The sequence below is a fragment of the Muntiacus reevesi genome, chromosome X (genome assembly GCF_963930625.1).
Source record: "Muntiacus reevesi chromosome X, mMunRee1.1, whole genome shotgun sequence".
NCBI lineage: Eukaryota > Metazoa > Chordata > Mammalia > Artiodactyla > Cervidae > Muntiacus > Muntiacus reevesi.
In genome coordinates, this window is record NC_089271.1 from 99,808,992 (window position 1) to 99,830,092 (window position 21,101).

A 21,101-nucleotide genomic window follows, 5' to 3' on the forward strand; every position below is an offset into this window, starting at 1 on the left:
GCAGTATCCTTTCCACCCACAGACAAGTGCATCCAAGTGATTTCTATTTCTAAAGAAAGCAGGTTGATGAGACTGGTCCCAATCTCAGGAGAGAAGGAGTTTTAGACTAAGAAACAGTTAAGAAAACTCATCTAGGCAAGCAATCTTTGGGACCCGCCCCCAACCCCTTCAAATAAAGCTACATAAAGGTGGTATCATTTAAAAATCTTTGAAAGTCACAAAGTGAAAAAGTCACTCAGTCGTGTCCGACTCTTTGCAACCCCATGGACGGCAGTCCATGGAATTCTCTAAGCTAGGATACCGGAGTGGGTAGCCTTTCCCTTCTCCAGGGGATCTTTCCAACCCAGGGATTGAACCACAGGTCTCCCGCATTGCAGGCGGGTTCTTTACCAGCTCAGCCACAAGGGAAGCCCAAGAATACGAAGACTGGAGTAGGTAGCCTATCCCTTCTCCAGTGGATCTTCCTGACCCAGGAATCAAACCAGGGTCTCCTGCATTGCAGGCAGATTCTTTACCAACTGACCTATCAGAGAAGCCTAAAAGTCACGGCATGGCCTCAGTTCTGTCTCTCTAAATTTAAGACAACTAACCTCAATGGTCTCATGGTATCTCCCTCTGTCCCTCCCTCTGTGTCCCTTCACCTCTCTTCCCCCTGTCTCTCTGTCTCTCTGCTCTTTCTACCACCCCCCACCCCCGTCTCCTTTCCCTACCACTTACCCCCTTTCAGATAATCTGTTATTACTCTCCACCTCTGGCATACCAGAACACAAGCCCCCAGAAGAGAAGGATTATGGTCTGTTTTATTTAATGCTGCAGTTCCAACCCAGGTGGCTCAGAGGTAAAGAATCTGCCTGCAGTGCAGGAGATGCAAGAGACACGGGTTCAATCCCTGCGTCAGGAAGATCCCCTGGAGAAAGAAATGGCAACCCATTCCAGTATTCGTGTCTGGAGAATCCCATGGATGGAGGAGCCTCGCAGGCCACAGTTCATAGGGTCACAAAGAGTCAGACACGACTGAGCGACTAAACAACAAAGCAGTTACAGCACCTGGTACAGTGCCTGGCAGCCAGTAGGTACTCAATAGGTATTCGTTACAAGAATGAATGAACTGTTGTTTGCGTAATATTTCCTCTAAGTCAGAAATGTATGCAAGCTTAAAAAAGGGGTAGAGCCAACCCTCAGTTAACCAAGATGCTCAAGGCTCCATGGCTCTGCTCATCAGAAGGGCAGCACTGACTTCTCACACTCTGAAACACCATAAAGAACTTGCACCAAAAAGAACTAACATTCTGCACTACAGACTTTGTGCTGGAAGAGATATTGGGTTGGCCAAAAAGTTCGTTTGGGATTTTCCATCAGCTGGTATCAAAAAACCTGAATGCACTTTTGGGCCAACCCAGTATTTCAAATTAAGATACAAAGACCTCTTCCCCCATGTCCTTCTTCCAGACTAAGAAACTGCCCTCCTCTCTGTTGCCTATGAAAAATAGGATTTCACAAAATACCTGTGGTAGACGTAACTATAAACACTCTCAAATAAATAAGGGCCAGTTTTACCCTTACTGGAAACATCTCAAAGCAGCAGAATTGGAAAATAAATTTGACCTTCACCTCATTGGGCTTCTGTAAGCAAAATCTAAACTCCAAGGGGAGCTCAGTTGCCATGGTCACCAATTTGCCATCAATGGCCCTCAATTAGGGGTTTTCCTGCACTTGCCATGTACAAACCATGAGGAAAGGCACACAGGCCATCAACTTTGGATTTTATTCGCTGTGCTTTCTTATTCTGTATTGCTGTTTAAATAAAGTTTAAGGATGATCTCTCTCTGGAGGCTCCTTTGAAAGCTTTGGAAACCTACCTAGTCTGCAAACCAACTTCAAAAGGCTGCCAGCGAGCAAGAAGTCATGTGTGAGCAGCTACTCAGCCCAGAATTCCAGGTTTTTCAAAGGGAGCTTTCTTTACTTGGAAGTCCATTTTGAAAAAAAAAAAACACCAAACACTTAGGGCCGAGCTGCTCAGTACTCCCAGATCCAATGCTCCAATTTCTGTATAGCCCCTTTGGCTAGCCTGTAATGAAAGTCATGAATATTATCAACCCAGCCATAATTTTTAAAAAATCCACAATTTAAAAAATCATCAATATAATGTCTGACCTCCAGGATAAAGGAGAAAGAAAATGACAGTGATAACTTACTTTTCAATACAAATTACACTAGAAACAAAAACACTGTCCCCTCGTTTCCAATTTGACCTCTAGGGGGAGTTTCGCCCCCAGTGAGAACCACTAGCAGACTTCTGTTCTGCACCTGAATGCAGGACAGGATTTACAAAACTAAGTTATGCTGACTTTTGCATTAAAGTTGCTCTGATTGTAGGCCACCTCGGAGCAAGAAATGAAAAAGATGTGTTGAGATGCCCTCAAACAAACCACCCTGAACCAAAGAGAATTGTTTACACCCCAGCCATTTAGAGACCAGGTACAATCAATTCAATCTCTATACTTGTTCATCCCACATGAAAACAAAGGATGACCTGCAAAAGTAGGAGTTTATTTCATCATATACATTTTTTACAGATTTCTTTTGATGTGGACAATTTTTAAAGTCTTTATTGAATATCTTTACAATATCGTTTCTGTTGTTTTCACATTATGCTTTTTTGGCCATGAGGCATGTGGGATCTTAGCCCCCCAACCAGGGATCAAACCCACAGTCCCTGCACTGGGAGGCGAAGTCTTAGCCACTGGACTCCTAGGGAAGTCCCTTTATACATTTTTCTTGGAACAAGGGTTGCAAACTTTTTTCTGTGAAGGGCCAGAAACTATTTTAGGCTTTGTGGCAGCCACAGGCAATACGGAAATACAGGGGTGTGGCTGTATTCCAGCATGATTTTATTTACAAAAATGGGCTGCCACTCTGTCTTCAACTATTAAAGTATTTCCAAATGAACTTTCTTCAGCCAAAGTAAATAATAATCATGCCCTTTTAAACTAACATATAAGCCATTAACCCCACCATTCACAGCTTATGCCTTGCAAAAACATACTATGACCAGCTGCAAAATTTGTGTGACACAGTTGAAAAGAGGAAGGGATTCTGTGTTCAGACCAGTTTGGCTTTCAAATCCCAATTTTGACACTTGATTAATAACAGTCATTCAATCGTGGACAGACTGCAGTTCTCTGTATGTGGGGCATGATACTACCTACCTTCATGGAGTTGTGATAAGAAATGTGTAAAATGCTGGAATAGTAGATTGTAAAGCAGAGGCACTCAAAAACCAGGTCCCTTCCTCTTAGAAAGAGATGCTTTGAAGCCATTACTCAAAGTGGCGCTAAGACACTAGGCTGGATTTTCCATAAAACATATGCTATCTAACACTGCCTAACCATTCTGTACACACATTTTCTTTCTTAGATAATCCATATAATCTTGACAAAGCTCTGGACAGCTTTAAATCAGGTTACTCTCAAAGCATGCCTACTTCCATTAAAAAAAGAAAATGCTTGACTCCTACCCCAGGGATCCCTACGTGGAGATCTTGCCTGTTTACCTTCTATTCTGACTCAAGGATATAAAAATACACTAGAGGTATCAGAGTAGGTCCAACTATAGTTATTCCAAAAGAGTACCCCCATCAATTGTAAGTGGCTTATTATCCAAATAGACACCTGCAATACATGTGTTAGAGTCTCTCGATTTGTCTCAAGACTCAAGGGACATTGTTTTCATGACTCTTCTTTGGAAATTACAAAATGTTAAATCATATTTCATTTAGAAACTCACTCTTCGTGTCATTTTGATATTTACTATTCATTTTAAAGATCACAATACTTCCACTTCTTTAAATGTTTCAAAGACCTTTTGGTTAAAAAAATACATAATTCAGAATCAGTGAAGAATGCATTTTGAATCATTTTTCCAGTGGTTAGTGATAGACCTGTGCTGATCCATTCAGCCTACTTCTTGGTCCCCTCATGACAAATGGCACATCTTCAAGACAGCTGACTGGCTCCAGTGGCATGTGCAGTGGCCATGGAACAGAGTAACTTTAGAAACACTTCATAACTTGAAATTGGTATGCTGAAGCAACTATTAGGAAAGCCAATTACCATTAGGTTAACTTTTTTTTTTTTAAACATAAAAAGGCAACCTAGTAAAACATACATACATTTAAACAGATCATTAAATTCACCAATGGATTTTGTAACCACAAAATACCTGCCAGTAAACAAAGTTTTAAAATAGGAACAAGATCAAGTTCCCCATCCACCTGCCAATTCCCAAACTCATGCAGGAACCCAGCTGATCCATCTGCTCCATGACAGAACTGTATTTGGTTGAACTATTTTCCCCTGGGAGAAACTATTCCCCAAAAGTATATTTTCAATTTATAATTGAAAAGGACCTTCTTACGCAAAAGTTAAAATGGCAATTGTTGAAGGTAAAACCCATATGAAGAGTCACAGCTATATCAGTGATGAAGGTGCCAGTTCAGAACACTGAACTTCCCATGGACCTTCCCAGACAGGGCATCACTGACAAAGAATCCAACAGGAATTAGCACTAAAGGGGAAGGATCAGAAAGAAACTGAAGAACCGATGTGCAATTTCTAGAAAAACAAAGAAAGGAGAGAAGGTTGGAGACGACAACCTGCCATTCGGCTCAATTCCTTTCAAGCATGTTCACTGGGAGGAGAAGTAAGAGCTGTGTTTGCACTGGGTCTTTAGGTACCTGCTTCATGACAGAGGACGGGTCTGCCCACGTATACACGTACACCCACAACACACACATGCTTCATTTCTCTGTATGCTGCATAAATTCCTAACATTTCACTTCTTGTGCTATACTGTAATTACCTATTTGATGACATTTTGCATCTCTCTGGTAAATCAGAGCTTCAAAATATGTGGAGAAGGTGGATAATGGATGAAAATGGAGGCAATGCTACCATTTGAGATGAAATGAAATCACAGGGTTGTCAACACACTAATTCAAGCAGCAAGGGGGGAAAAGACAAAATAATGGATGGGTGTCTGGGGCTGCTGAAACAAAGAACCACAAACTGGATGCTTAGAACAGAAATTTCTTTCTGCACGGTTCTGGAGGCTACAAGTCTGCAATCAGGACATTGGCAGGAGCATGCCACCCACCCCATCTCACCCGTGGAAGGCTCTAGGGCAGAGAGGAACTTTCTTTATCCCCTCTAACTTCTGCTGGTTGCTGGTAATCTGGAGAATTGTTTTATGCAATCAAGATTGCCAGGAAAAATATTAACAACCCCAGATATACAGATGATACCACTCTAATGGTAGAAAGCGAAGAGGAACTAAAGCGCTTCTTGATGAGAGTGAAAGAAGACAGTGAAAAAGCTGGCCTAAACTCAACATTCAAAAACTAAGATCATGGCATTTGGTTCCATCACTTCATGTCAAATAGATGGGAAAACAATGGAAACAGTGACAGACTGATTTTCTTGGGCTCCAAAATCACTGTGGATGGTGACTGCAACCATGAAATTAAAAGATGTTTGCTCCTTGGAAAGAAAGCTATGATAAACCTAGACGGCGTATTAAAAAGCAGAGATATCACTTTGCCAACAAAGGTCCGTCTAGTCAAAACTACAGTTTTTCCAGTAGTCATGTACAGATGTGAGATTTGGACCATTAAGAAGGCTGAGCACTGAAGAATTGACGCTTTTAAACTGTGGTGCTAGATAAGACTCTTGAGAATCCCTTGGACTATGAGATCAAACCAGTCAATCCTAAAGGAAATCAACCCTGAATATTCACTGGAAGGACTGATGCTAAAACTGAAGCTCCAATACTCTGGCTACTTGATGCGAAGAGCTGACTCTTTGGAAAGACCTTCATGCTGGGAAAGATTGAGGGCACGAGGAGAAGGGGGTGACAGAGGATGAGATGGTTGGATGGCATCATTGACTCAACAGACATGAGTTTGAGTGAACTCCAGGAGATAGTGAAGGATAGGAAAGCCTGGTGTGTTGCAGTCCATGGGGTCACAAAGAGTTGGACATGACTGAGCAACTGAATGACAACACCAAAAACAACTCCAGAGCATGGTGAGAAATTCTAAAAAAAAATGGAGATAAGTCTTCAAGGAGCTAGCAGCTGAGGTGGGAAGATGAATAAGCATAAGACAAGTTAAACAGCAATAAAGACAATGAATAGGTATAAGTTAAATACACAGAGCAAACTGGTTTCCATTTACTGATTATCTACTATGTGCCAGGCACTGCTCTAAGCACAGATGAACTCCTTCAATACTGTCAACAACCTCATAAGCCAACTACTAATACTCCTTCATATGAAAACACACAACCCTGAGAAACAGGAAGGTTAAATGTGTCCACTAAAAACGTTTGCAGTTGGAAATCAAACCCAGGCAGCTTGGTCCTTGTCACCACTATACCCACTAACAGATGTTTGTTGCTCTAAATTCTCTAATTGATGATCAAATTAAAAAATGAAAATATTATGCCTCCTGCTTACACAGCTGAATAAAATTTTTTTTGGAATTCCATTTATATGTAATAAAAATTGATGGTCACGAAAAAGAACATTAGCCTTCATTTTAAGCATAATTAACCAAACAGTGACTCCCCCCGCCCCCCGCCACAAATCCATGTCTATGAGACCCTGAAGCAGTATATTCCCTCTTGTTTAACTGCAATAGTACTCTGTATCATGAAAGAGTCTTTTCAAACTATATTTTAAAAGAAGGATTAAGTTTAATGAGGGTTCAAAACGTCTATTAGAGCACATGTAGCTAGATGAGTTATTCTACAAAGTTGTCCCTTTGGATGGTATGCACTTATTCCAGCAACACAGTCACTATGAAAAATATTCTTCCAATTCTTTTGAAATTGCTTTTTGAGCTTAAAGCTACATAAGACACCATCTCATGAATTTTTACCATATCTCAATTTTTAAACAAAAAACAATGCTTCCCACAGCATGAATGCCCATTATCTTTAATAGAGGAGGCGCAAAATGATTTTATCCTGAAGCCAAATGCCAAGTCCCTACTCACAGGATATTCTGTAAAAGTTGTCATGGTCTTTGAAGGCAATTCCAAAGAACAGTTCCAAAAATGGGTTGGATAATTTTGATTTGGAGCTACCTGTCCCTTCTCTACAAGGGCTAGAAGAAAAAGCAGCAAGTGGGGTTTTCCAATGGTGCCTGCTGCTGCTGCTGCTGCTAAGTCACTTCAGTCACGTCCGACTCTGTGCGATCCCATAGATGGCAACCCACCAGGCTCCCCCATCCCTGGGATTCTCCAGGCAAGAACACTGGAGTGGGTTGCCATTTCCTTCTCCAATGCGTGAAAGTGGAAAGTGAAAGAGAAGGGCTCAGTCATGTCCAACTCTTAGCGACCCCATGGACTGCAGCTTACCAGGCTCCTCCGTCCATGGCAGTTTCCAGGCGAGAGTACTGGAGTGGGGTGCCATTGCCTTCTCCGTCCAATGTTGTCTAGGGTCTCCCAATTGTCAAAAATGCTGGGCTTCATACTCCTTAATTAGTCCTAATTTATCAATACAAGGGCAGGTTGACCTTGAAAGTTAACAGAGCTCAGCAGCAGGACTAGTAGCCTGGGCAACAGGCCCTTTGCCATAGTAGTTGAAGGAGTGTCTAAAGGGAATCTACAAAGACTGGCTTCATTAAAAAGCCTTGCAATTTCAGAAAGAGAGACCTGCGGTTGTATATTATCATATGTGTAACAGATCGCCAGTCCAGATCCAATGCATGAGACAGGGTACTCAGGGCTGGTGCACTGGGATGACCCAGAGGGATGGGATGAGGAGGGAGGTGGAAGGGGGACTCAGGATGGGGAACACATGTACACCCATGGCTGATTCATGTGAATGTATGGCAAAACAACTACAATACTGTAATTAGCCTCCAATTAAAATAAATAAAAAAAAAAGAGAGAGAGACCTGCAGTGACTCAGAGCATGGACAATGGTATCTTCCTACTAGGGGCAGTTACCTGTTATTCCAGCCACAAATACAAATGGCTATCCATCCCTGCTCTACACACACACACACACACACACACACACACACACACACACACACCCTCATCAAGAACTTGGCACTATTAGTAGGTAGGAAGCTTTGATAGATATAAAAGAAATAATCTAAGAAAAAAGGCAGAAATAAGGCAAGGAGATGAAGAGGAACCAAAAGCAGTGTCAAGAGAATGGCAAAGAAAGAAGGTAAAGAAATTCCAGTACCCTAAAAATGACACGTATGAATCTGACACAGAATTGCCATGGCTTTTGAAGAAGCAAAACAGTCGGCCCTCCATACCTGTAGATGCATAACCCACAGATATGGAGGGCTGATTATGCAACTTGAGCATCCACGGATTCTGACATTCACAACAGGTCCTGCAAACAAACCCCTGTGAATACTGAGGAATGATTGCATATGCTGCTGTATAGGAAAAAAAAAAAAAAAAAAAAAAAGAATTCCCAAGCTCCAGTTGGAAATTCTACTATCAACACAAGGAGAAAAAGCTGGGTACTGGTGGTTGATAAAAGTATGAATGTGATGATATGTAGTCAACAGGGCTATTCTTGAGGTATACTATCTTCCTGAAGATTATATCTGAGACATAGCTTCTACAAACATAATTCAACATCTAATAATGATTTTTAAAAAATCTCAGCAAACTAGGAATAGATAAGGTAACCTATGGAAAATCTATAACTAACTCTACTTAATGGTGAAAGATGTAATGTTTTCCCACTAAGTGTGGGAACAAGGCAAGGTTAGTTGCTCTTATTGCTTGCATTCAATATATTTTAGAGATCCTAGCAACTTTAATAAGACAAGAGAAAGAAATAAAACATATAAAACACTAGAAGGAAGAATTGAAATTCCGTTTGTAGACAACATGATCATTCATATAAAAAATCCTAAGAACACTACAGAAAAACTACTAGAACTAGTAAATTTACTAGTAAGTAAAGTAAGTCTGCATGATATACATTATCAAATTAAAAATTATATTTGTATCAATGAAAAGTGACAGTGTTAGTCACTCAGTCATGTCCAACTCTTTGCGACTCCATGGACTGTAGCCCACCAGGCTCCTCTGTCCATGGAATTCTCCAGGCAAGAATACTGGAGTGAGTAGCCATTCCCTTCTCCAGGGCATCTTCCCAATCCAGGGATTGAACCCAGGTCTCTGCACTGCAGACAGACTCTTTTTCATCTGAGCCACCAAGGAAGCCCCATTTATATCATTAGCAATGAACAAATGAACACTGAAGTATAAAAATATCATCTGCATATATAAAAATGAAATATTTAGGGATATATTTAACAAAATGTATATGAGATCCATACACTGAAAACTATAAAGCACTGCTGAGAGAAATTAAAGGCCTAAATACATGGACAAAATTATCATGCTCACAGATGGGAAGACTCAATATTGTTATGTCATCAATACTGATCCATAGATTCAACACAATCTCTATCAATTCCCAATAGGCTTTGTCATAGGAACCGACAAGGTGATTCTGAAATTTATATGAAAAAGCAAAGTACCAAGAATGGCCAAAATAATCTTGAGGGATGGGAAATATAAAAGAACTAAGTTGGAGTACTTCCATTACCCAATTTCCAGACTTGCAATACTTCAGTAATCAAGACTATGTAGTTCTGGCCTAATATTAGACATAGAGATCAACAGAACAAAAGAGTCCAGAATTAGGTCCATCTTTTGGAGGTCTTAGGAATGGTCAATGGTCTAGTCTTTTACACAAATGATGCTGGAACAATTTGACATTCATATGGAAATAAGTGAATCTTGACCCTTACTTGACACAACATAAAAATTAACTTGAAATGAAGCACATAAGTATTAGTTTTATACTGCTGCATACAAACTTAGTAGCTGTAAACAGCACGTTAATTTTCTCACGGTTTGTATGGGTGGTGGGTCAGAAGTTCAGGCATGTCTTAACTTCATCCTCTGCTCAAAGTCTCAGAAGGCTGCATACTCAAGGGAAGCAATTACACAGGGTATAAACATGGCGGGGTAGCAATCGGGGGACCACCTTTGGGTCAACCTACCAAAACAGGTCTAAACAAAGAGCTAAAACTGCAAAAGTCTAGAGGGAGACACATGGGGAAATCTTTGTGAACTTACATTAGGCAAAAGTTTTTTAGAGAACACAAAAAGCATAAACCATAAAAGAAAAAACCCAATAACTGGACTTCATCAAAATTAAAAATCTTTGCTCTTTCAAAGGCACAGCTAAGAAAATGGAACAGTAAACCACAGTCCAGGAGAAAATACTTGTAAATTACCTACCTAAGGCCTTGTATCCAAAATACATAAAGAACTAACAGACAATCCAATAAGAAACAGGCAAAAGATCTGAGCAGACACTTCATCAAAGAAGATACAAATGGTCAAAAAGCACATGAAGACATATTCACCATCATTAGTCATTAGGCATATGCAAAATAAAACCTCAATGAGCTACTATGACACACCCACTGGAATGGCTGCAATTTAACAGGACAGACAATAACAAATGTTGGTGAAAATGTGATCCAAGCAGAACTCTCATACTTGACTCTGTCACTGGGATGGGAATGCAAAATGGTGCAGACACTTTGGAGAACAGGGTGACAGTTTCCTGTAAAGTACAAGAAAGTACCCTAAGCATACGGCCCAGCAATGCCACATTTAAGTGTTTGCACAAGACAAATGAAAACATGAATCCACCCAAAGACTTGTAAGAAAATGCTCAAGGCAGTTTTACGTTCATAATTGCCAAAAACACTGAATTAACTCACACGTTCATGAACTAGTGAACAGACATATTCTTATAGCCATACTATGGAATAGTACTTGGCAAAAGAAAGTCATAACTGCTGATATATGATGAATGACAAAACATGGATGAATATTAAAAGCTTTACACTAAATGAAAGAAACCAACCACACAGTGCAATCTACCTAAACCCACCCTCGACACACAAGAACTACTAGTGTTCAGACCAAGTTCTCTGACCATCATGCAGCTAACTTAGAAATCACTGTTAAACATTTACCTAGAAATCGTATTTGTAAATTTAAACCAAACTTCTAAACAACTCACAGGTGAATGAAATAATCACAATGGAAATCAGAATACATTAGAACTAAATAATAGTAAAAAGACTATGTTTTGAAACATCCAAGCAGCAAAATAAATCCAAAGAAAGAAGAAAGGAGAAAATGTAGAAGAGAGATTTCCAGGGTATATTTTAAGTGAAGAAAGCAAGAGCCTGAAGAGTGTATGTAGTATGCTTTTTTGGTGTAAGAAAAGGGAGGAAATGCAATGAGTGTGTGTCTGTGTGTATGTGTACGCATGCACACCAGCTCAAATTTGCAAAAGAAAATAGAAGAATGAACTGAAAACTAATAACATTGATTAGAGTGGCTAGGAGAAACAGCATGCCTGGCAGGAGATATGAGTGAAAGGAAAGCTTTTCAGAATATACCTTGATATTAATTTGACTTTCAGATTATGCAGTTTCATTAACATTAATCAGAAAGAAGCTTGAGAATATAATTATGCTCATTCTTTTCTACACAGTGACAAACCTCATACTGCATAACCACAACCGACAAACCTTTGGTAAGACTCATCAAGAAGAAAAGGAGAAGGCACAAGTAAACAAAATGAAGATTTAAGAGTGAAAAGACAGATGTAACTACAGACATGGTAGCTAGTAAGTGGTAGTTTGAAGCATTTCCACACCAAAGCACCAGGCACGGCTGGCTCTGGGGCAAGTTCTACTAAATATTCAAGGAACAAACAACTCCAATTTTATACAGTTTTCCAGAGACCGGAAAAAGGGAATGCTCTCATTCACTTTATAAGACTAGCAAAAAGGTACTAAACTAGGCAAAGACAGTAAGTAAAGCAAAATTAAAGCACAATCTCACTCACAAATACAGATGTAAAAATTCTGAAGAAAACATTACCAAACCAATCCAGCAGTAAGAAATAACGTCTATGCCAGCCATGCAAACCTGGTTAATGCTGCCAAGTTATATGAGAAAATCCCCTTAAGATAGCCCATCACATCAACCGGTTTAAAGGGTCGGGGACAAATCTCCATAATGGCAGAGATGGGGGTTGATAAAACTCAACATCCATTTAGACCAAACACCCCCACCCCCGAAAAAAAGGGCACTAGAAATGTGCCTACGCAAACCCTAAAGTCAACATAACACTTTGTGGTGAAATTCAGAGAACATCGCACCTTCTCTACTACAGATCCTGGGCCCCACCTCAAACCTATTGAATCAGAATCTCCAGGTTAGCTGCCAGGGAATGTGGAATTTGGGAACCACCCTCCGGTGATTCTGGAGCACACGCTCCTCGGAGTCCCAGCGCGGCTGCCAGCATCCTTGTCATCTGCCTGCAAGAGGAAGCCTGTCCCTGTCCCCTGCAGTCAGAATCTGCATGTCAGCCCCAAGGCCGCTGGTTTTCGGCGCTAGAGAAGCTGGGGACAGCTGCTCTGGAGCTGGGTGGCCCTCCAGAATCTCCCAGGACACTTTTTCAAAATGAGGAGGTCTGATCTCTACCACCCCTCGCTGCCACCACCATCAAATAAATCTGAATGTCTGGGTGGGGCCAGGGCATCGGGTCCTTAAGGCTCCCCAGGTGATTCTAATGAGCAGCCAGGGGGACAAACCATGGGGTGGCAGGCCCACAGCAAAAGGGAGCAGCCATCTGGGGGCTCTGCTGAGCCAGAGGAGAGGTGTCCCTTGAGTCCTTTGAAGATGCCCCCAAGAAAGAAGCTTGCATTCCTCACCTCTGCCGACTACGACTTCTCAGTGTAGCTTGCCAAGCTGAGGCCCAGAGAGGAAGTCTCGGTAAAGAAGTGGGGATGTTGTGAGGATCCAAATGAGATGTACAGAAGGGCACAACAGGCAGAGGGCTCCGCACCGTGTACAGCGACGGTCCAAGCAACTTACTGCCCAGGCGGCGGAGGCTCCAACTGCTCTTCCGGCCTCGACAGCAAATCTGATGACATCATCAGCAAATCAAGGCCAAAATGTATCTCTCAGAGCTGCGCTGTCCAAAGCTGGAGCCACTGGCAAGCGGAGCTTGAAACATGGCTAGTCCACACTGAGGCCTGCTGCAGATGTAAAATACATGCTGGATTTCGACAACTTCATGCAAATAAGACGAGGGGAGCATCTCACTGTCCTACTGATTACATGTTGAAATAATATTTTGGACATATTGGGCTGAATAACATACATTATAAAATTGACTTCATCTTTCTTTTTTTGATGTGGCTACTAGGAAGACGGATGACACATGTGGCTTGAGTTATTTTTCAAATGAACAGCGTGGTCGGTCCCAAAGGATCAGGAAGCAAGCGGGGCTGTGAACTGTTACTCAGATCACATTTCTCGAAATGTAATCAGCTGGGGGTCTTCTTTACCTGCAGATTCTGGTTGTGCAGGTCTGCGGGGGCCTAAGAGTTTGCATGTCTCCTAAGTTCTCAGGGACAGGGGCATCAGAACAATTTTATTAACAAGGAAAAACTGTTTTGTGGAGCAGACCTGACGGGAGGTTCTGGAGAAAGGATCGCGTCACTTCAGAGTTGATAATAGTGAAGAAAGGAAATGGCCAGCAGGGTCATACTCAGCCTCAACTTGAAAAAATCAGTTGTTAGGCCTCACAGCAAGGGTTACAGAGAGGTGAGGGCCAGCTCTGACTGCCCTCCATCTGGGACTCCCACTCGCTCCGACAGACCCAGTAGCACTCCCTCGGGCGAGGCAACTCAGGACCAGGAAGCTCAAAATGGAACTCCGACTGGGGGCTCTTCTATCCTTCCTGCCACAGTGACAAGGACTACACCCTCCTGGGTGCTCTGAAACCAAGTGCAAATCTTTCTTCTTTCTTCTCATGGTGATGCATGGATGGTACTGACCCATCTCGGTCAGGGGCACTGCTGCACAGTAGGGACATTTCCAGTCAAACAGCTCGGCTGATTCCAGGCCTGCTGGAATGAACCCTGACAGCTCTGTCCCCACCTAAGTCACCCCAGGGCCGCAAAGGAACTTGAGGGTCATACAAGGGCATATCAATCCCCACCACCTGATGCCAAGAATCCCCTTTATGACCCACCCCACCCCCTGAAGGTGAAAGCAGGACAGCCCGGGGGGTTAGCCCATTGCGCTGGGAGAGGCTCTGGGAAGCACACAGTGGCCTCCTTCTCACAAAACGCCTAAGGACAAGATAGCAACATGTAACAGTTATCACAAGCTGAAGAAAGGCATCCTGTGCAGCCAAGGTCTGAAGGCAGGGCAGGAGAGCTGAATGAGTTACTTTATATTTTTACTTTCAATTATTACCCTTCAACTTCCCTTACTCCTTCCTACCCGCCCCCGCCCGCCCCCAACACATCAACCAGCAAAGCAAAAAAAGAACCTAAACTCAAACTTCCAGTGACAACAGTCCCCAAAGAAATGGGTGGGCAAACAACCCATGGGATCTCTCCCCCAACAGGACTCAGAGCTTTCTTATTCACTGGCTAATTGATCATGGAAAGAAAGACTAAGCAGGAGCTCCCTTTCATCTAGTACCAGGGAACAGGATCTTTAGACCAACCATAATTTGTTGAAATGAACACACCCCAATAATTCTAAGCTATGCGCCCTTGTCCAGCTCAAGTCAAAGAATGTTCACTAAACATCTCCTGCGTGCATGGAGCATGTTAGGGTTCTCTTGCCCAGAAAACTGTCTCCAACCTCAGCTTATAATCATCTCAAGATACTGAGAAACATTCAAAGAGCACTTGGCCCCCATCCTCTTGGAAGGGAAGGTGCAGTGGACCTGGAGAGCAATGAGTCCCTGGACTGCTTCCAACCTGAGCCCCAGGAGTGGAGAAACTCGGCAGGGCATCAAGCTGCATTGAGAAGCTGAGGTAAGGTGTTGATTTGAAAAATGAAAGCCTTCCATTCTGAGACAGAAGAGGCAGGCAATATTCCCTGGTGCAGAGATGACCTCACTATTGCCCTGGGATTGTTGGTGACACAGCACTATCATTTTAGGAATCAACAAAATGGAAACTCACACAGTGTACCAGTGGCTTCAGGTCCATCTGAGAGAGTCAACAAAACATGTGCATGTTTCAATGCTGACAGAAGTGGGCTTGGGCAAAGCCATCACACCCCCAGCGAGGATGCGCCAAGTACCAGAAGGATGCTGCCCTCTCACACCAGTTCTCCAAATAGCGATGGCTTACATAACACTTGGATGCCATAATAATAATAATGCCCTACAGTCAGCAAAGGATGCTGATGCACACTGGCTCCCCTGAAGAGCTCTGGGATCTTGGTGGTGCAGGCTGCCTTAGCTCTATCTTACAAAGATGAGCCACCAGCAGCGAGGAGAAAAGACTTGTCCAGTAGCACAGGGTTAAGAAGGGGCTTTCTGCCATCTCCCACAGACACAAGGCTCCTTTACTCTTCCTTGCTCCTTGGGTAGAAATAGAAAGCACTAGTGCATGATGCCAATTTTCTAAAGAGACGCCTGCCACATTCTTAAAAAGAAAAGGATGCCACCCTCCTGGTGGTCCTGTGGATAAATCCACTGTAAACTTTTAATATGAGAAACCATCCTCTGACTACAGGATGGCAACTGGATCTCACCTGACTAATGCCAACTGGGTCTCCTGGTCCTCTCTGGCTTTCAAAGCAGAGGAGTGGAAAGAAAACCTCTCTTATTCTATTCTTGTCTATAGCAACAAACAAAATACGGGCTCAAGTAATTTCTGAGTCCAAATTGTAAACAGAACTTAGGTGGGCAAGAACTGTGTGCGCTGCTGACAATGTCACCTGAAACTCAATGCTGGGGTCAACAATGAAATGCAGAAAAATGTCTAGGAAATCATGTTTATCGGATTTCCAAACATTTAATGAGACATGGCTAATATTTTTCTTCTTTAAACGAAAGGAGTCCCACATAGCTCAAGCCAGTAACAGTTAACATTTCTTGAGTGCCTACTACGTGTAATCTGCTATTATAAGCATCTCATATACCTTATCCTGGAGGCCTGCCAACAACCCTGGGAGGAAGGGACTACTGTTACTATCTTCATTTTACAGATAAGGAAGCCGAGGCACAGAGGTAAGGAGCTCACCCGAAGTTACAAAGCCAATGGTACAGCCAGGACCCAAATCCTGAGTCAACACCTTAAAGACGAACAACAGGGGCTGTCCCCTATCTGCCAAAAAGGAATAATGAACCGAGAAACTAGAAAATAAAGAAAGCAGAACTTCAAAGAGGTCAGAAACAGGGAAGGGCAATTACTAGCAAGTAATGAAAACAACCTCTTATTCTTTTATAAAGTTGAAAAAACTTTAGAAATAATGAGAAACTCTGGCCTTTTGAAATCCTTGGCCACCACTTCAGATTGTTGCAGAAGCCTTGAAGAGGCTCTTGCTTTCTCCTTATTTTGCAGTCCTCAATAAGAGCGAGAACCCCATGTTCTTTCAGTGGTTTTTAAAGTAACTACATTTTGTTAATCCTTTCATTTAGGAACAAAGAATATTGGCATATTTTTTGGTAACTTTAATGATTTTTTGGAACCTGTAAAAATGAAAACATTTACTTTGACGCCACTGAACATACAGAAAAGGAAAGAACTGAGAGGGTACTAAGCAGATGAACTTTGTTAAGTTACCATTTTATTGGCACTCTTCTTCTGAGGAAGTTGGGTGCCTCTTGACTCTAGAGCTAATTTCAAAATGAACTAGTTTCTTTACTAAGTACAACACAAGGATTGAGGTTTCCTTCCCAAGGTAGGTTCCCAGTACAAACCAGCATGCAGGAAGAGATAGCTGTGTCAGATAGCTCCCAACCAGCAGACACTGGCATAGGGTTAACAACCAACCCTTAGCTCAGTCAGCAGGGCCTTTCATAGCAGGAGTGGGGCAGCTACTGAGACAATGAGGGATTAGAAGCTCACTTCCCTGGGTGTTTGAAACCACTTACTATTTGCATGGGGTGGGGCGGAGGGAATGCAAGTAAAAATGAGGCTGTGACAAACTTACCATCCGAGAGGCAATCGCTGGAGAAATGATGACCCCCCAAAGGATCTCCTGGATTCAGACAGATTTACTTTTGGATATGGTGATTTGCTTTAATGGAGTAGCAGCTGACCATCTAACACTAGCGATGCTAAGTAATACCTAACCCCCTCACAAGCATGCTGGCCTGCTAGATGGTCATCTCAGAGTTTCAGAGCTCTGTTCTTCCTCACAGTGCTCATCTCCGGTGGAAAATATATCATTGTTTATTTTTTTATTGTCTGCTTCCCCACAAAGAAGCTCTGGAAGGCAGGGACCTCATCAGTGGCTCTGTCTGTTATCTTCCTAGCACTCAGGACTCTACAGGCACTGCATGGGCATTCTGGGTTTAATGAATGAAACCAATGACAACTTGACAAACAATACAACTTAGAACTTTAAGGTAAGGAGACCAATAGTTACTGAACTTACTAGACTCTAGTAAGTCAGACTAGACTTGACTATGCATGCATGGTCAGCTAAGTCATCTCGTCGTGTCCAACTCTTTGCAACCTCATGGACTCCTCTGTCCATGGAGTTCTCCAGACAAGAATATTGGAGTGGGTTGCCGTGCCCTCTTCCAGGGGATCTTCCTGACACAGGGATTGACATCTCATGTCTGCTGCATTGGCAGTGGGTTCTATACCACTAGCACCACCTGAGAAGCCCCAGACTTGACCATACTAGACTCTAAAAGCTTCTTTGAATGCTCTCTGCTTTCAAGTACCTTGAGAGACTGTTACACTGGCAGGACCTCTGGTTTGAACTTACTCCATGCTGTGGAATCTCTTGATGCTACGCTGGGTTTTGTGAAACAGTCAAAAAGTCACTCAGAGTCAAATCTAGTGAACAAGTGATCATGCCCAATATATATGTTGGGTGAAAGGAAAATGTGTATAAAAGAAGCTTTAAGAGTCTGGTAAACTGGTTTTGAAGGCAATTCAAAAAAATCGTTTGAACTACAACAAAGTCGCTGGCTCAGTCTCCAGAGACTCTAGAGTGGATACTTTACAAGGAACAAAACTGAGATGTGATAAAAGCCACCCAGGCTAGAGGGATGCTATGATGCCTCCAGAAACCTGACTTGTGATAAAAACTTTGCCATTAACTTTGCCATGTTAGTTAACCTCTCTGGGCTTTAGCTTCCCTATCCAGCAAACAAGTGAAGTATATACACTTAAAGGCCCTAGTTAATTCTAATATACCCTGATTCCATTCTTGTGCAGGTCTACTATGTCTGTTCAAAAACCAGTCCCAATCCATTTCGCTTCATACTTTGCATGTGTCTATAAAGCCCGTGATTTAGTTTTTGCAGCAAACTGATTTCATATTTGCTTAGGCAAAAACTAAAATTAGTTTTCACTTCCTGAGCGCAGCAAGACAGTTAAGGGAGGCCACTCGGCAAAAGGCGCTTGCAATCGTGCCTGTATATACTTCCGACTGCGTATCAGGGAACTAACCGTTTGCTCCTCAAATCTCCCGTCAACTGTTGCAAAAGCAGATAAAGCTCCCGTGTGTGACACAGAAACACCAGTCGCGAGTGCCGATCAAGGCTTCGCGGACAGTGCCGGCCGGCAGCCCCTCCGCCGGACCCACGGGGGATGAGGCAGGCAGGCATCCGCCCCGCCCGGAGAGTCAGGGCGAGGACCAGCCGCGGCGCGTCGCGGGGGAGGCAGGGCGGCTGCCCAGCCCGTTCGCCGCCCCGGGACGGGGAAGCAAAGTCCGGGCAGCGGCCGCGACGCCCCCACTCCCCCCCACCTCCCGGCCCGCCCACCCGATTCCTGCCCCGACCTTCGCCCGCTGCCGGCCGGGGACCTCGGGCAGGGAGAATGGGAGAAGCCTGAGGCACCTGCCTGCTGCTCCCCGGCCCCAGCCCTGACTGGCCGGGACAGCGAAGACACTCGGGCTAACCGCCCCCCCCCCGCCCACTCCTAAGGGTGCTTCAAGGCCCCGTGGGACCTGCCGGCCCCGGGAGTCACAACTTCGTCCTCCCTGCCCCACCACCACGGCTTTCCGCAGTACCCGGCTCCGAGCCAGGCCAGCCGCGAGCGCGCACCCACCTCGGGGTCCAGGCGCCACCGCCGTTGCCAGGCTGCTCGGCTCCCGGGCCCTGCTCCGCCCCCTCCAGGCCCCGCCCCCTGCGGCCTCCCCGCCCTTGGCCACCACCCGCCGCCCTCCTCCGCGAGCGGGTTGGTGGGGGTGCGTCACGTGCTAGGGGCGGGGCCAGTAGAGGGAGCCGGCGAAGCCCGGGGAGCAGCTCCTGTTCGCCCAGGAGGCTGCTGGGAAACCCTCTTTGAGGGGCCCGGTGCGTGGAAGCTGCTGGGAGTTGTAGTTCTAAATACAGTACTGGGAATGGGCGGGACCAAGATGCTAGGGGCCACCCTGTTAAAAGAAGTTGAACTAGACTCCGAGCGGAGGCTGTTGGGTAGTGTAGTCCCAGAATTCTTCTCTGCGTCTCGCTGTTTTTCCCCAGTAAAGGGGGAATTCAGAGGGAAAACTTCTCTAGATAAAACTTCAGCGGGCGTCGCTAAACTGAGCTTTTTGGGGACTCAGGGTTGGCTGTGTGAAGCTGAGATCCTATAAAGGAAAAAAAATTTCACTGACTGTGGTGTCCTTCATGCCACGCCAGCACCTTTCCAAGAACTCTCTAGAGACATAGTGAAAGGAAACATTTCAGGACAAAGTTCCCTCTACTTTTTTGAGGTTCAGGACAGGCGATCATTAATTCAGTAACAAGAAAGGAAAAGAAAAAAGATAACTTTGGGAAGAGAATTCAGCGTGTAACAAAAAAATAGTAAAAGAGTAATTATTACTGCACTAGTCCTTGGGTTAAATTATAATTATACTAAGCAGCTCAGGTAAGTGACGGTAAATAGGATTACTTTAACACGAACTTTTTGCCTCTTTCTTTCTACTCCAGCATCAAAAACATGATACCACTATGTGTGTGTGTGTGTGTGTGTGTGTGTGTGTGTGTAAATAAGCATATATCATTATATCAATATATATACACACACATATTAAGATTCAAGACTTCTCATCTGAATAACAAGGCCCTTCAAACTCGAACCCCACCTACTCATCAGCCACTTTTCCCAGTGTGTCTCTTCCCTCTCCACTCCAACTTCTGATCTAATCACAGCCAACTTCTTTCTCTTCTCTGAATGCACCGCTGTTCTTTCCTCCCTCCAGCCCCTTCCACTTGTCGTTCCTTTCTCCTGGATTGGCCATACTCCTAGAAAGGCAGCAGAATAGCACTTGCTCCAAGACAGGCAGAATTAGAAGCTCCTCCCAGGGCCCTTCTCATAGCACTGATGTTACCATTTGCTTACCAGTCTGTCCCATCAACTCCCCTCCCCAGACTGTGAACTTCTTTGAAGCACATTCACTTTTGTACCAGATATCAAAGGAAGCTCAGTAAAAGCTTCTTGACTGCATGCATTGCATGCCGCACAGGCTCCCTGGCAGGCCACCAGGTAACGAGATTCCCAAATCTGTGAGTCTTGGAGCAGAGGGAAAAGGACCCTGTGGTTGGGTGGAGTGAAGGCAGCAGCTGGGTGGGAGGCCTTGCCTATTGTAAGCACTGCATCCTAGGATGAGGCTGAAGCCCTTTGCTCACTGGGGATGGGGAGGTGGGAAGGAGGGTTCAGGGCACAGAGCAAAGACACTCCTTGTCCTAAGGAGGTGGTGACTGAAGATTTCGCCACCACCTCCAGCCTGCGGCCAGCCCTGACCCAGTCTCAGCTGGAGAAGGAGGCAGCCCGGTAGAGAAGACCAGTCTCTGGCCTGGGAAATGGAGGAGGGGACTCCTTCCTGCCTTCCTACCTCATGGCCTTGGTGCAGGATCACTAGGGGAGAGAGGTGAAAGCACTTTGAAAATTGCCAAGTTGGAGCCCTGCAGAGGAGTTCCCATCATGCCCTTGGTGAGCTGGCGGTATTCTTGACCAAGACATGCCCTGCCTCAGGTTGGGGT

The 21,101-nt window shown here is 44.0% G+C and overlaps 1 protein-coding gene across 3 annotated transcripts in view; it reads right to left on the reverse strand.

Moving 5' to 3' along the window:
- MTM1 (myotubularin 1) overlaps window positions 1-19,258 on the reverse strand; it is a 91,236-nt gene extending 71,978 nt beyond the window's left edge. For all 3 annotated transcript variants that reach the window (XM_065916163.1, XM_065916162.1, XM_065916161.1), the window contains exon 1: window positions 19,189-19,258. The gene's annotated coding sequence lies outside the window, so the exon portion shown is untranslated. The remainder of the gene's footprint in view (window positions 1-19,188) is intronic.
- Between the last annotated feature and the right edge of the window lie 1,843 nt (window positions 19,259-21,101).